We start from the raw sequence: 14433 nt of genomic DNA, 5'->3' as shown, positions 1-14433 counted from the left end.
ATAAATTCAATGTTAGGCTGCATAGATTAGGTCAGCCGGAACTGGGAACACTTCCCTTAAATCTTGATGTACTCGCTACATCATAAGAAGAATGGCATCTACGCTAATATTAGTGTCTTTGTTTATCCCGAGGTTTTCCCGCAGCCTGCCGGATCCAGGCCGTGTCCAGATCTGACGAAGGAGATCCGCCTGGACCCGATGACAATGCAGTGCTGAAGTATCCACTATCCTCTCCCTATGGAGGATCCCTTTCCCACTCTACAGATAAAGCGCTGTGAATTCCGGCTCGCGTACCCCGAAGTGATAAAATAAAACAAAATTCTGTATCAAAATTTATAGGCAAGAAAGTAGTTTGTTTAGGCTGGGTTGTATGAATTACAAACCTGCGCACATATTTTAAAAAGCACATAACTATAGAATTCTGAATGAGCATGTGAACGCCATCAGCGTTAATCACAGGTTCGCGTTTAAAGTCTGATCATTTCGACGGAGGTGAATCAATCAAAGTTAACTTTAGCTGGAAGTAACATTATTCAAGAACCGCTATAACGCCAAAACAATCTGTTACCTTAAAGTATATGTTTATCTCTGTAAAGCTGCTTTGAAACAATTCATTGTTAAAAGCGCTATATAAATGAAGATGACTTGACTTGACTTGACAAACAAACACAACACAAATAAAAAGTCTAAAAAAAACTACAAACATGGTGGATGTGCGAGTCCAACAGTTAAGTAGAAAGGGTTTAGATAAAAGGGATTTGAGTGATTCATAATCAGTATCTTACATTAAATTTCATCTGCAACAGCATTGTGAACTTTTGTAAAGATAGGTTTGGTCATTAACTTTTAAATGCATCATTATGCAAATTGCAAACACATGAGGGGAGTTCTCTGCATGAAAGACTCACGACATGCAGTTCAACTTGCTACTACATTCCTCTCCGAAACGGTAGGAAATTAAATTACATTAAATGTGGAGGATTTTAACTGTGACTCTGAAGATGATTGACAGGGGAGTTTAAACGGTGACAGAATGCATATAACTAAGCGACCGAGCTGTCCGTTAAAGACGCACTTATGAGGAAGTATGTCCCAAAGCTTGCCTACTCTTCTGATACACACTCAAAAGTATGTACTTTTTCTTCACAAAAACAGAACATATTTTCAGGGCACAGTATAAGTAGGCAAATTGGGACGTGGCAAGTGACAATGAAACCAAACTGAACATAACTATTAGAAAGGCTATATACAGAAGGGCCTTGATCCACTAAACACTGGGACACTGATGACTTAATTACCTGTGACAGAATTACGAGGCTGTGCATTAAAACCTAGCTCGTATTTATGAACAGTATTGCTGTGTAACGTACCTCATTTGTTTGTTTATCGTGCAGCTCCATTGTAGCTGTTAATTCACTGGCATTTCTAATGGTCAGTGACTATAGTGAAGGCCTAATGCTCACTGGTTTTACAGTGAATGTCTAGTTTACTTGACTACTGAACGACATATAAACTAAATATGTTAAACAAATGTAGGGCATAAAGCTGAGATCCTCAATCTAACCTCTTTAAAGATCCGTAATTGAGAAAGAAAAAGTGAATGATATTCGCTTTCCATCAATCTTGTCGCCATAGAAAATGGTTCAGGGGGCCAATTCATCAGTTCAAAGAGATTCAACATCAGCAAATAGTGTTTGAAGCCAAGAAATATGAATACCCTCCTTGCCACCTCTTATAAATCTCTGCCGGAAAATCTGTGCTGGCAACTATAGGAATGGTAGACGTGAACCCTGAGATCTGAGTGAGTTATCTATATAATACATCATATTCTTTATTTTAACTGTGTCTTTATCCAAATCATATTTGCTGAGAAACAGGAGAATGCTCTAGGCTATTAAATTATTTGAAAAGGATTTTATCACTGTCACAGTGTTGCAGTCAGAAGAAACTGCAGGCTGCTGTACTCAGCAGTTCAATCATCTATGAATAAAGAGATCACTGCCAGAGCACAGGTTGGAGATGTGATGAAATCCGTTGTGGTGTCATAAAGAGAGTAGAACTGATTCACTTGGTAGGGATGAGAATCTTAAAGAATTTAATGATTCCAGTTCAGGTTTCAGTTCAGCTTAACGGTTCCATTAGCGTGTGTTTTATTACTTTAAAGAACAAATATTTGGAAACAATGAATGCAATTCCACTGTGAAATAAGTGAATTTTTTTTTCATTCATTAAAATGTATAAACACTACTGACAAAATGCATAATATACATCTTTAACTACATTTTGTCAAATGAACAACTAATTCATCTGCACGTGTTTGATTCACTAAAAAGAACCGACTCAAAAGAGTCATTCGTTTAGGAATCAAACTACATTGGCTGCTTCCGAAATCGCATACTCTCTTGAGTAGGTTTAAATAAGTACTTCACGACCGCTAAAAAGTATGTTCTATATTGTATGAGTGTGTGTAGTATGAATGTAATCTGGATGTACTGCATTCGCCATGTTGTCATTATCTTGTGACGCATTGTCAGTGTCGCTTCACCTCCATTCATAAACCTCCAGTGGCCTCATGGGATAGTAAAGTATCCATCTTATGCACACTCCAGAATCTCACCAGGGTCATCTGAGTACTTTTTGCCTATATGAGTACTGTGAAATCGGACAAACATCTTTTGTCACATACTGTTTTTCGCCTACTATAGGAAGAATGCGATTTCGGATGCAGCCATTGTTTGCGCTGGATGTTTTTGATTCATTAAAAAAGAACCAACTCAAGAGTAATTTGTTTGTGAGTTGGATACATCGGGAGCGCTGTTTGTTTCTCAAATACTAAAAAGAACCAGCTCGATTTCTGTACTTTTTTTTCTAAACACAAATATAATAGAGTCTTCAATCATTAGTGCTTGATAAGACTAACATCACTAACATTCAAGCAAACACCAAACCCTTTTAAAGTATTTACTTTGGACGTGAATGAGAGAGCTATACCTCAAGTCACCTGTTAACACTAGCATCATGACAGCATGTTAGATGCCACTCATTAAAAAATAGTGTTATATTGATTATTATGTAATACAGAAAAAAGTTCAAGACAAAGAAAGTACTGCAGCTTTAATCAGTATACAAATATTTGAACCATTTCGACTCTTCAGTCAAACTGATATCATTTGTACTCTGTTGTCATTGTTCGGCCTGTATTAAAGGTGCTCTAAGCGATGTCACGCGTTTTTTAGGCCAAAACATTTTTTGTCACATACAGCAAACATCTCCTCACTACCCGCTGGCTGCCTGTCCCCTGAACACACTGTAAAGAAACGCGATCAGACAGCCCAGGCTCCACACACAGCAACAAAAACAAACTGGGCTAACCCGCTTCACGAAACATGACAAACAGTTCCAGCCAATCACCGACAAGAAAGACTTGGGGGCGGGGTTTAGGGGCTTAGTGCGCGGATGAGGAGGAGGGAGGGTCTAGCTAGCCTCCGTTTTGTTTGACAATATTTTAAACGTCAACAAGAAGTGACGTCACCCGACATCGCTTAGAGAACCTTTAATATGCTAGAGGATTGTACACGAGTGTCTTGATTAGTGGATTTGTAGGGTACTGAGAATGTAATTTCATACTGCATCTAACACTTATGGTGGCCCAGCCCAGTTGATCATTTCAACGTAATTAATTTGTTTGTTGGCACTGACTGGGTCCTGGGCGCATATGCACTGGAACGTTAATTAAATGAGATGTAACTCCCTCCGATTATGAAAAGAAATACTTGCCTGCAGATTGGCACCATTAAACATTCTACAAGTTTTAATCGGAATGGTGTTCTACGTGGTTGCTGGGGCTTTTTTGTTGGTTTCTTATTGGTCTAAAGAGCCCACCCCCAAAGTCTCTATGATATTTGCATCTTAAGTGTATGACTCAGGTAAGTAACAGTGATGCTTATTGGCTTAATAATTAAGATATAATTATCTGTTAACATAAATGCTCCTCCGGGGTAATTTCTCTCTAATCTTCTGTATGTGCATCATTCCTTTGAAACAGGGCAGTTGAGAGACACTGGCTTTCATTACCGAGGTCACAGGCAATAGCAGACTCGTCTGTTTTCACCATAGGAACATTGTAAGCCTTGTTCAAGGTGAACGAGTCAAATGTGGGTAACCAGCTCTGTAACACTTCAGCGTTTTCCATTTCAGGGTCACCTGCGGTAGATCAGGGAACCAGCAAAGGGTTCTGATCTTGTTATGTTTGCGGATTGTGTCTGTAGACAACAGAAAAAAAGAACCAAAATGTTGACTTTCCGTTCATCGGAGGACATGCATATTTATCTCCTGGGTAGTTGAATTACGCGATCCTAAAAAAACAACATGACTTACCGAAAGCTATTCAATTTTGTTATAATCTCACAAGCAGTGTTGGGGAATTTTACTTTTAAAGTAACATTACAGTATTGTGTCACTCGTTATGGTACATTAACATTTTAGTTAACATTAGCATTAATACTTGTTTCTTTTTACAGAACACGTGTTACTCTGACTTTTCATTGTCATCCACTGACGCAGACTCTCTCTCATGTTGACTTACAACCATTTTTTACAAAGCCAATTTTTGCATAAATTAGTATAAGCCCAGGTATACTTCCGTTCCATCTTTCGTTCATGCAAACCTTTCAAAATATAGGCTTACTACTCCACTAACCGTGAGTGCGGATTAATCTAGTGGAGCTTTCTTAGCAAGCGCTCAAATCACTCCCAATGGAGATTATATCAATTATACTTGGCAATAAATAAATAGGGGGAGACCGGGGATGGAAGTAACACTTTTTGTTTGAGCATCAGTGACTCAGAGGTTGTTTGTGCTAGATCTCTCAAACTTTGATACATGGTAGCCACATTTGTCTACTACAAATAAAACTCACTTGGACTGGACATGTACAGTACTACACAATCACAGATTATGTGAGTTAATGTCAAATACATGAGTTCCGTTGTTAAAACCTAACAGCGTTATAGCTGGGGATAGATGAGAGGTGATTTGCTGAAATAATATCCACACTGTCTAATTTATGCAAGAGCTTCATTGAAGAACAAAGAATAATCCGTTTTGAATAAAGTGAGCCATTTAAAGTGACAAAATCTGCCACCTATTATTATGTGAATTTTTTGATATCACATTAAAAAACACTGAATGAAAACGCCAAGATGTGCGTAAATTCTAAAATTGTGTACAAAAAAACCGTATGTGCTTAATTGAGGCAGATATTATTTTTTATCTAACAAGACATGAACATTAATGATGGAAACACATTTACCGAATAAATCCCTCAATGGATTTGATTGGTAACTGGATTTATAACTGGACCCATTGGAATTATCATAAGGGGTTGGTTGTAACATTTTTTAATGAACTGTTACAACTATCTCCACCTCAAACAACCATAACACTGCTAACTGTTTTACCATGTGGGTTTGAAGTAAGCATGAACGCAAAGCCTCAAAATAAACTAGAGAAATGGCTACTTTAAGTTATCTAAATCAAATAATTTTTTAAATAATTTATTTAATTTAATTATTTAATTTTTCCAAAAAATAATCTTGATAAAAGATGTTACTTTCTTCCCTGAAAATCTTTTTTATGTTGTTTTTACAATGTTTATCACAGTCACATGGCACTTCTCTTGTGAGCTCAAAAAGGTGAGTGTATGATATTACAACTGGAACCGCATTCCTTTTAACACTTTACCCCCAATACTGCTCACACGTACAGTGGTAAATTTTCACCACCAATGCAACAGGATCATATCGAAATTAAATACCTGGTTCATAACAGTGATGTCTTCAGTGCTCGCCACATATCCGAGCACTGCTCTTTGCTCCTTGGCAGACCCCCACCGCCCGCAGTCTCCAGGTTCCCTTTAATCATTTTAATGTACAATTCTGGGATTGCAGGCGATCTGGCAGCTTTTAATGAGATGGGCTTTTACCTCATATGCCTGCTGTGGTGTTTTATAGTTGTGGTATAAGGCTGCTCTTTGTTGTAATCTGTTTGTTTTCGCTCTAGCTTTTGCCCCTCACCGAGTCACCTTTTAAAAAACTTGTATAATCCCTTCGGCAAGGAAAATGTCAGTTAGTTTGCTCTATACATTCGGCATCCGATCTATGGGGTGTGAAACATGCTCAAAAGACACGGATAAATATGCTAGTGTTTAACCTTGTGAATCCTGCATGGGAAGAGATTTTGAAGCCTCTAGTGGTGTGTAAAAGTAAGCTAAAGACAACTAAACAGCTTCTGTTTGGTCATCTTTTTAAACATGAATTTGTCTTCTTGGATACTGATGAAGCTTGATCGATGGATCTATCATGTCTGTATGGGTATTCCTGCAATACCGGAGGCTACAGTTTTAGGACCACTAGGACCGCATTTGTACGATATGACGTTTTTGTACTAATGGTTTATACTATTTTATAGCACTTACTATTCAATTCTGTATTTGTATTATTCATTTTCAGGAATGATTTAGTTGTTTAATTATTTAAAATAAATGTATATATTGCCCTAACCAACCCCTAAACCTAAACACATCCGTTGGTAACCCTCTTAAAATATGAATACAGGTCTACTCTGTTGGAGTATTGGCTAGGGGGCGCTGTCACAAAAAAAGTAGGTCCTAGTCCTAACTGTGGTCCTGAAATTGCAGCCTCCGGTATTACAGGAATATGTTTGGTACAAGTTTACTAGTATTGGGAGATATTTCAGTGACTGTTTTTCCAGGTTACACCAGTAGGTGGCGACAAGTGACTGATTACAACTGAGTAATCGAATCATTCATTCAAACGATTCGTTCAAAAGTGCTGATCGATTCAGAAACGATGCAAATGATGATGAACTTTATTTAAGTGACTGCTTTGACTCTGTTGGCGGAGTAAAATGTTTAAAACTAACAGTGATTTTATGTCTAAAATGTCTAAAGTCACTCAGCATTATATTATTTGTATTGAACTGTTGTATGTTACTCATCATCTGCCATATTTAACAAAGAATAAAATGAATGGAGATAGATTATTCATTAAATATAAATGTCCACGAATGTTAAGGTAGGGTTTGTGCAAATTTGAAATCTGTTAATAATATTTTTTTCGGACCTGATATGGATCAAATCCAGTGATTAACAGTATCTCTGTTCATGTGTTTTTGTATTCACCATCATTACTCTGCCCTGCTGACGGTCATGAATGTGGCGGGTGAATGGTAAAAGTAACGTGACTGAAACAGATTAATACACACACACACGCAGTGTATGGACAGGAGCAGTTAATCACATAAACTATGAAGAATGATTTTAACATTTAAAGTCAAATAAACAATTTCAACTTGAAATATAGGCTATATATTATATTATGACTATGTGAAGAATATAGGCCTATATGATCAACTGTGTTTGTAAATAGCACATCAAAAGGTAAACTCGTGTCAAATTAGATCTCACAAAAGGGAAAGATTAAATGAATAAGATGACGGCTCCAGCATTTTTTTTAACCCCTTACTAGTCGGCCCCAATTTTGGCAAGTGAAGCATTCATGACATACCCAAAATAAAAAGGTTGCTGCTCTTAAGTCATTCTGAATAGACACATAACCAACATATATTTAGAAAGCCAACCCTTGAGAGTTTACATTTCAAGACTCAAAATTAATCAGACTGTTATTAATATTGAGATATATAAGCTCAAACATAAAAACAAAAACAACAAATATTAAGAACATATTTATTAAATGTATACAAATATTATGTGAATTTAGGATAGCAACTTGAAACCACAACTAAAGTGTAGCCACAATTGTGGTCATGCTTCATTTAAAATCTGAGGATGATATTTCTAAAATTATGCATTTTATTAAGCCTATTGTGAAACCATGTCAGGAGAGAGTTTAGAGAAGTTTTATAGGATGCTAATATAAGATTCTCATCAAATATTTTATTGCCCTGTAAACACCCATTTACAGTCTCTGATTAATGTCTGGCGAGGAGAACTGGCCCATTCATGTTCTTTTCATTTAATCGACCAACATTTCACACCTATGCCGGTATGAGACTTAATCTTCATTATTCTTTTATCCTTATTCTTTTGTTTGAATTCAGCCATTATAGCCTATATTGGCCATCTAAACCTCTCTGATCCCACCCTACATGATCAATCCATCTATTATATTAAGTCTTGTTAGAAAACAAACAATTCTTGGAACTTTAAATGCGAATTATTTTATTTTTTAAATGATTGTATGAAATGGAATAGCTTCTGCAAGCAGGTGCATTAGCACAAGTAGCCTCGAGCTACATGACACAATTTAATGTTTTAATATTACACTTTTATTCAAAGTTCACTTTAAAACAACATCGAGTATTTGTATCATATGCCGGTCGCGGATTAAAATGGTTTCAAGTCATGAAAAGATTTTGAAATATGTTATATTTAGCATTTCAGATGAAGCTATGGGCTAGCATTTCCTAGCATATGCATTCTGTAAACATTCTGTATTGATATGAAAACCCCAAATCGCACGAAAATCAAACACAAAACACATAATATTTCAATCGTGCATTTATTAGTTCCTTGTTTCGGGTGAAGAGATGTCAGTTTCGCTTTGTTATCACGGATGTCCAGTATGAGGAAGTGTACACATGACGCGTCATGCAGAAGAGGTCACGCTGGACCACGTGAGATGATTGACAGCTGTACAGCGAATGATATAGCTTTGAGGTCAAATGTGACGCGATTCAGGAAGAGAAGACACACATCTCGCTCCGTTCGCTGTCTGAGCTCTTTAGATCGCACATTTCAGTGGTAAATGAATAGAAATGTTATTCTTTATGAAGAAATATTTTACTAGCATGTGATAATTATTAATCATTTCTCCAAATATGCGCACAATTGGACTAATAGCCCTGGCGGATGCTGTATATTGTACGTATTTGAACACAAATAAACCGGAGAACACGAGAATTAATGTTTTATGAGTGATGATTTCTATTCAAAATAACGAACATTACAGATTAATTATTTTGCACTCCTGGCATAAATTAAGAAATTAATATCACTGCAAACCAGTTAAATCATAAACAGTGGTCAAACATCGAAGCTGTAGACTTCAACCTTTCTTATGATGCTGAGTTCGTCCAGATCAAGTAAGAGTGTGATATTTTGACAAGTAATGACTTTTGAACAACACTAATCCGGGATCACCAGTGATCCCTGCCTATCAAGGGGTTTTAAAGAGTAAATCTAAATTAACACTGTTTAGGATATACTTAGTCTTTCCACTGAATTTCATATTTGATGTCTATTATAGACGTCATAGAGGTATTGTTGAGCTGAAGTCACTGAGGTAGTCAAGAAGCTCCTCGATGGCAAGGCACCGGGGGTGGATGAGATCCACCCTGAGTACCTCAAGTCTCTGGATGTTGTGGGGCTGTCTTGGCTGACACGCCTCTGCAACATCACGTGGCGGTCGGGGACAGTACCTTTGGGCTGGCAGACCGGGGTGGTGGTCCCTCTTTTTAAGAAGGGGGGCAGGAGGGTGTGTTCCAACTACAGGGGGATCACACTTCTCAGCCTCCCCGGGAAAGTCTATGCCAGGGTACTGGAGAGGAGAATTCGGCTGATAGTAGAACCTCGGATTCAGGAGGAACGGTGCGGTTTTCGTCCCGGTCGTGGAAGACTGGACCAGCTCTATACCCTCTCCAGGGTGCTGGAAGGTTCATGCTAGTTTGCCCAACCAATACACATGTGCTTTGTGGATTTGGAGAAGGCATTCGACTGTGTCCCTCGCGGCGTCCTGTGGAGGGGTGCTCTGGGAGTATGGGGTCCAGAGACCTTTGCTAAGGGCTGTCCGGTCCCTGTACGACCAGAGCAGGAGCTTGGTTTGCATTGCTTGCATTAAGTCAGACTTGTTCCCGGTGCATGTTGGACTCTGGCAGGGCTGCCCTTTGTCACCAGTTCTGTTCATAATTTTTATGGACAGAATTTCTAGGCACAGCCAGGGGCCGGAGGGTGTCAGGTTTGGGGACCACTTGATTTCGTCTCTGCTCTTTGCAGATGGTGTTGTCGTGCTGGCCCCTTCAGACCAGGACCTTCAGCATGCACTGGGACGGTTTGCAGCCGAGTGTGAAGGATGAGAATCAGCACCTCCAAATCCGAGGCCATGGTTCTCAGTCGGAAAAGGGTGGCTTGCCCACTTCAGGTTGGTGGAGAGTTACTGCCTCAAGTGGGGGAGTTCAAGTATCTTGGGGTCTTGTTCATGAGTGAGGGAAGGATGGAACGGGAGATTGACAGACGGATCGGTGCAGCTTCTGCAGTAATGCGGTCGATGTACCGGTCTGTCGTGGTGAAGAAAGAGCTGAGCCGCAAGGCGAAGCTCTCGATTTACCGGTCAATCTACGTTCCTACTCTCACCTATGGTCATGAGCTGTGGATCATGACCGAAAGGACAAGATCCCAGATACAGGCGGCCGAAATTAGCTTATTCCGCAGGATGGCTGAGCGATCCCTTAGAGATAGGGTGAGGAGCTCGGTCACTCGGGAGGAGCTCAGAGTAGAGCCGCTGCTCCTCCACATCGAGAGGGGCCAGCTGAGGTGGCTCGGGCATCTGTTCCGGATGCCTCCTGGATGCCTTCCCGGGGAGGTGTTCCGGGTGCATCCCACCGGGAGGAGACCCTGGGGAAGACCTAGGACACGCTGGAGGGACTATGTCTCCCGGCTGGCCTGGGAATGCCTCGGTGTACCCCCGGAAGAGCTGGAGGAAGTGTCTGGGGAGAGGGAAGTCTTGACATCTCTGCTTAGACTGCTGCCCCCGCGACCTGGCATAAGTGGAAGAAGATGATGAAGATGATGATGATGATGATGATGACGTCTATCGTAATACAGTGGTTTTTGCATTTTATAGTACTAAATTATATTGATGAAATAGTTATGATCCTTTTATTACCTGTTAACCACTTTTTGAGCATAGACCTGAAAATAAAATGTCCAACTTAAACTGTTGTCAATCTTGAATGCTTTGGATCATGGCCTCTCTTTAAAGAAGAGATTTGGCAGATTATTGCTGTAGTGAAAAAAAAAAAGTGAAACTAAAAAAAGGTAGAGAAATGTAAGTTTATTTTGATGAAAAATTTACAAAATATAAAAAAAAATTAAGGTAAATTTTAAAGTTACACTTTCACTAGATGAAATTCATCTCCCATTCATTTCTAATGCGGTCCTTTTTGACCACAAACAATACATGTGTGACTATTTTTTTATGTCCATGATTTTCTGTGTGTGTGTATTTGTTTTCACATAGCAAGTGCCAAAACCTTTACCAAGTTTTCTTACCATTCCGATGAAGTACAATTTTTTTTTTTTTTTTTTTTTTTACATAAAAAATGACCATACAGCACCAGATGGTTAAGACAATTTCTTGGACACCTCAAGGGCCATCAAGCAAAATGACATGCTGGGAGACAAAAAAAAAAAAAAAACCTCGAAAATTGTAGAATTCGTCTGTCATCTCTTTCATTAAAGATGATGAGACGCATCAGGGTATGATAACAGAGCTAGAACGTTACACAGTCGTGATGCTGGCAGTTAGCATCTCAGAGCAATGCAATCAAATGGTTTCTGTGCCAGCAGTCAAAATGTAATGATAATCTGTGTGCCAGACAGATTTTGTCTATTCAGTAGCTAATAAACATTATTCATATAGATTATTTGTGAGATTGTGATATGTATCATTTTGATCATATAATGCATGACCGAAAGGACATATCTATAGTACAATCACAGCAGCATTTAGAGGCAGGGAAGCTTGCACACTGGATTTTGAGATAGTTAGATGGACACAACTAGAGGCCACACCGCAAGGGACAATTGGAGTCTGAGTGGAGACATAATGGACAGATAAGGTCCAACAGCCCGGGGAGATTAAATGACAAGACACTAAGTGGCTTTAAAGATTACAAAGGGGAAGCAAATGGAGACACACACACACCATTTTACAATCTGCTTGGAACTGATATTATAGTTGTACACAGAACGCAACTAAGGCTGGTTGATACATCAAATATTTGCAATGATTTTGCTGGCAAAATAAAATTATGCAACATTGTGAATATGATCATATACTTTTATTTTGGCCACCAAAATAAATGGAGAGTTAAAAAAACTGTCATATTTTACTCTCATTTCGTTTCAAATTTGAATGACACTCTTTCTTCTGCAGAACATGAAAGAAAGTTTTCTGAACAATGGTTTCACCATGAAAGTTAATGAGGACCAAAACAATGCGTGGAATAGTGTGAACATGCATAAAACATGCATATTACATTATTATTATACTTTTTTTTTTTTTACATAGTAGCATTTCCAACTTGAATGTAACATGAGAACAATGGCCCACTCATTAAAGGGGTGGTTCAGGATTTTGGACATTTCCATGTTAGCCTGGGTGTTATTTATCAGTGGAGACAATTTCATCCAGTCCTTCCAGTTGCATATTAAGTTACCTAGGCAACCGAGAGAGGTAGTGAGAGAGAGAGGTAGTACAGGTAGTCCCGACTGTAGTGCACTTCTGTTCTGTGTTCACTTTTCGGCGCGGTACTACTAACCGGAGTAAAGTAAAATTCCGCCGCTGCTGAGAAACTAGTTCCTGTAAATGTAATGCGATCATTGAGATGCAAGAATACTTTGATTTCTAACATATTTGTCTCAACAGACATTTACATCGATAGTCTGATTAACGTGTCTAGTGGCATATCAATGTAATCAACAGAAAGAGACACTGAAAAAGCATGTACTTTAATAAGTAATATCCCACAAAGTAATTTTGCATCTGCTTGTACATTAATTTGTACATATGTTTATGTTTCTTGGCATTATACCACCAAGAAACATAAAGGAGCTTTTGTCCACTGCAGATTACAACATCAGTACTCTGTTTGTTTCCTTCGTTTTATTTTAAGCCTTCCAGCAGTGTGTCATACTATCTAAAGCAGTGTGTTCAGCGGTCTTGCTGTTGTTCAATTAGCACCATCTACCATGTAATTAAACGCACACCAACACTGGAAACTGTGTGCCAGTTTTATCCAATCTGAATCAAAACAAGAGGAAGGGGATGCAGTTATTTTCTGACTATGATCATAACACAGAATTGGATTATTATGGCCCTTGCTCAAAGGAGATAAAGCAGCAGTATAAACTCTCATAATACATCTTATAAACATGGCCGCTAAAGCTGACAGCACGGGCTGATGTAGTCAGGATTGCACTGATACATAATCAGATGCTCTCTGATTCTGCTGAATCTCTCTCTCTCTTTACCCTATAGACATTAAGAAAATAAACTAAACTGTCACATGGCAGACTGTCACACTGTTACTTTAGTTTAATTGGTCCACTAACAAATGTCCAGCAGTTAGTTTTGTCATTTTTCTATCACATCATTTACATCACATCTCAAATCATGTGTTGTGGTAATAGCATTCTGTTTTGGAAATTTTATTTATTTTTATTTGTAATGTTCCCTCATGGGAACTTTGTCTCTTGTCTTCCTTTTTTATCTGTATTCTGTTGCTGGTGAGTTCTATTCATGTTCAATTTTAGTCTATGGCTTTTAGTCAAGTTATGTTCATGTCAAGTGTCAAGCTTTAAGCAACGTATGAAGAACGGAGCCCTAGTCTTAACACTTAGGAACATTTATGGTTTATTACAATGTAATTATACGTTTATTACAATGTAATTATACGTTTATTACAATGTAATTATACGTTTATGCAACTATACAACAATTATACAACACTATATACACTATACCAGACATTACATTGTAAAAAACGTATAATTACTGGTCTGGTCTGAAACTGCTGTTATATAGTTCTGCAGAACCAATGTCTGGTCTGAAACTGCTGGCCTGAAACTGCTGGTCTGAAACTGCTGGTCCGAAACTGCTGTTATATAGTTCTGCAGAACCAATGTCCTGTCTGAAACTGCTGGTCTCAAACTGCTGTTATATAGTTCTGCAGAACCAATGTCTGGTCTGAAACTACTGTTATATAGTTATGCAGAACCAATGTCCGGTCTGAAACTGCTGGTCTGAAACTGCTGTTATATAGTTCTGCAGAACCAATGTCTGGCCTGAAACTGCTGGCCTGAAACTGATTTTATATAGTTCTGCAGAACCAATGTCTGGTCTGAAACTGCTGGTCTGAAACTGCTGTTATATAGTTCTGCAGAACCAATGTCTGGTCTGAAACTGCTGGCCTGAAACTGCTGTTATATTTAATACATTTGTATTAAAATGTGTAATAGTAGCCTAGTCTATTCAGCAACTCAAACGTACCAAACCAACAATTACTAAAAACACACAAAAACTGATTTTGCACGGGCATTGCACTAGTTTAAT

The sequence above is a fragment of the Rhinichthys klamathensis genome, unplaced genomic scaffold, assembly GCF_029890125.1.
Source record: "Rhinichthys klamathensis goyatoka isolate OS25496 unplaced genomic scaffold, OSU_Roscu_1.1 h1tg000076l_1, whole genome shotgun sequence".
Lineage (NCBI taxonomy): Eukaryota > Metazoa > Chordata > Actinopteri > Cypriniformes > Leuciscidae > Rhinichthys > Rhinichthys klamathensis.
The sequence above is the reverse complement of the archived record's forward strand: the minus strand, read 5'-3'. Positions refer to the sequence as shown.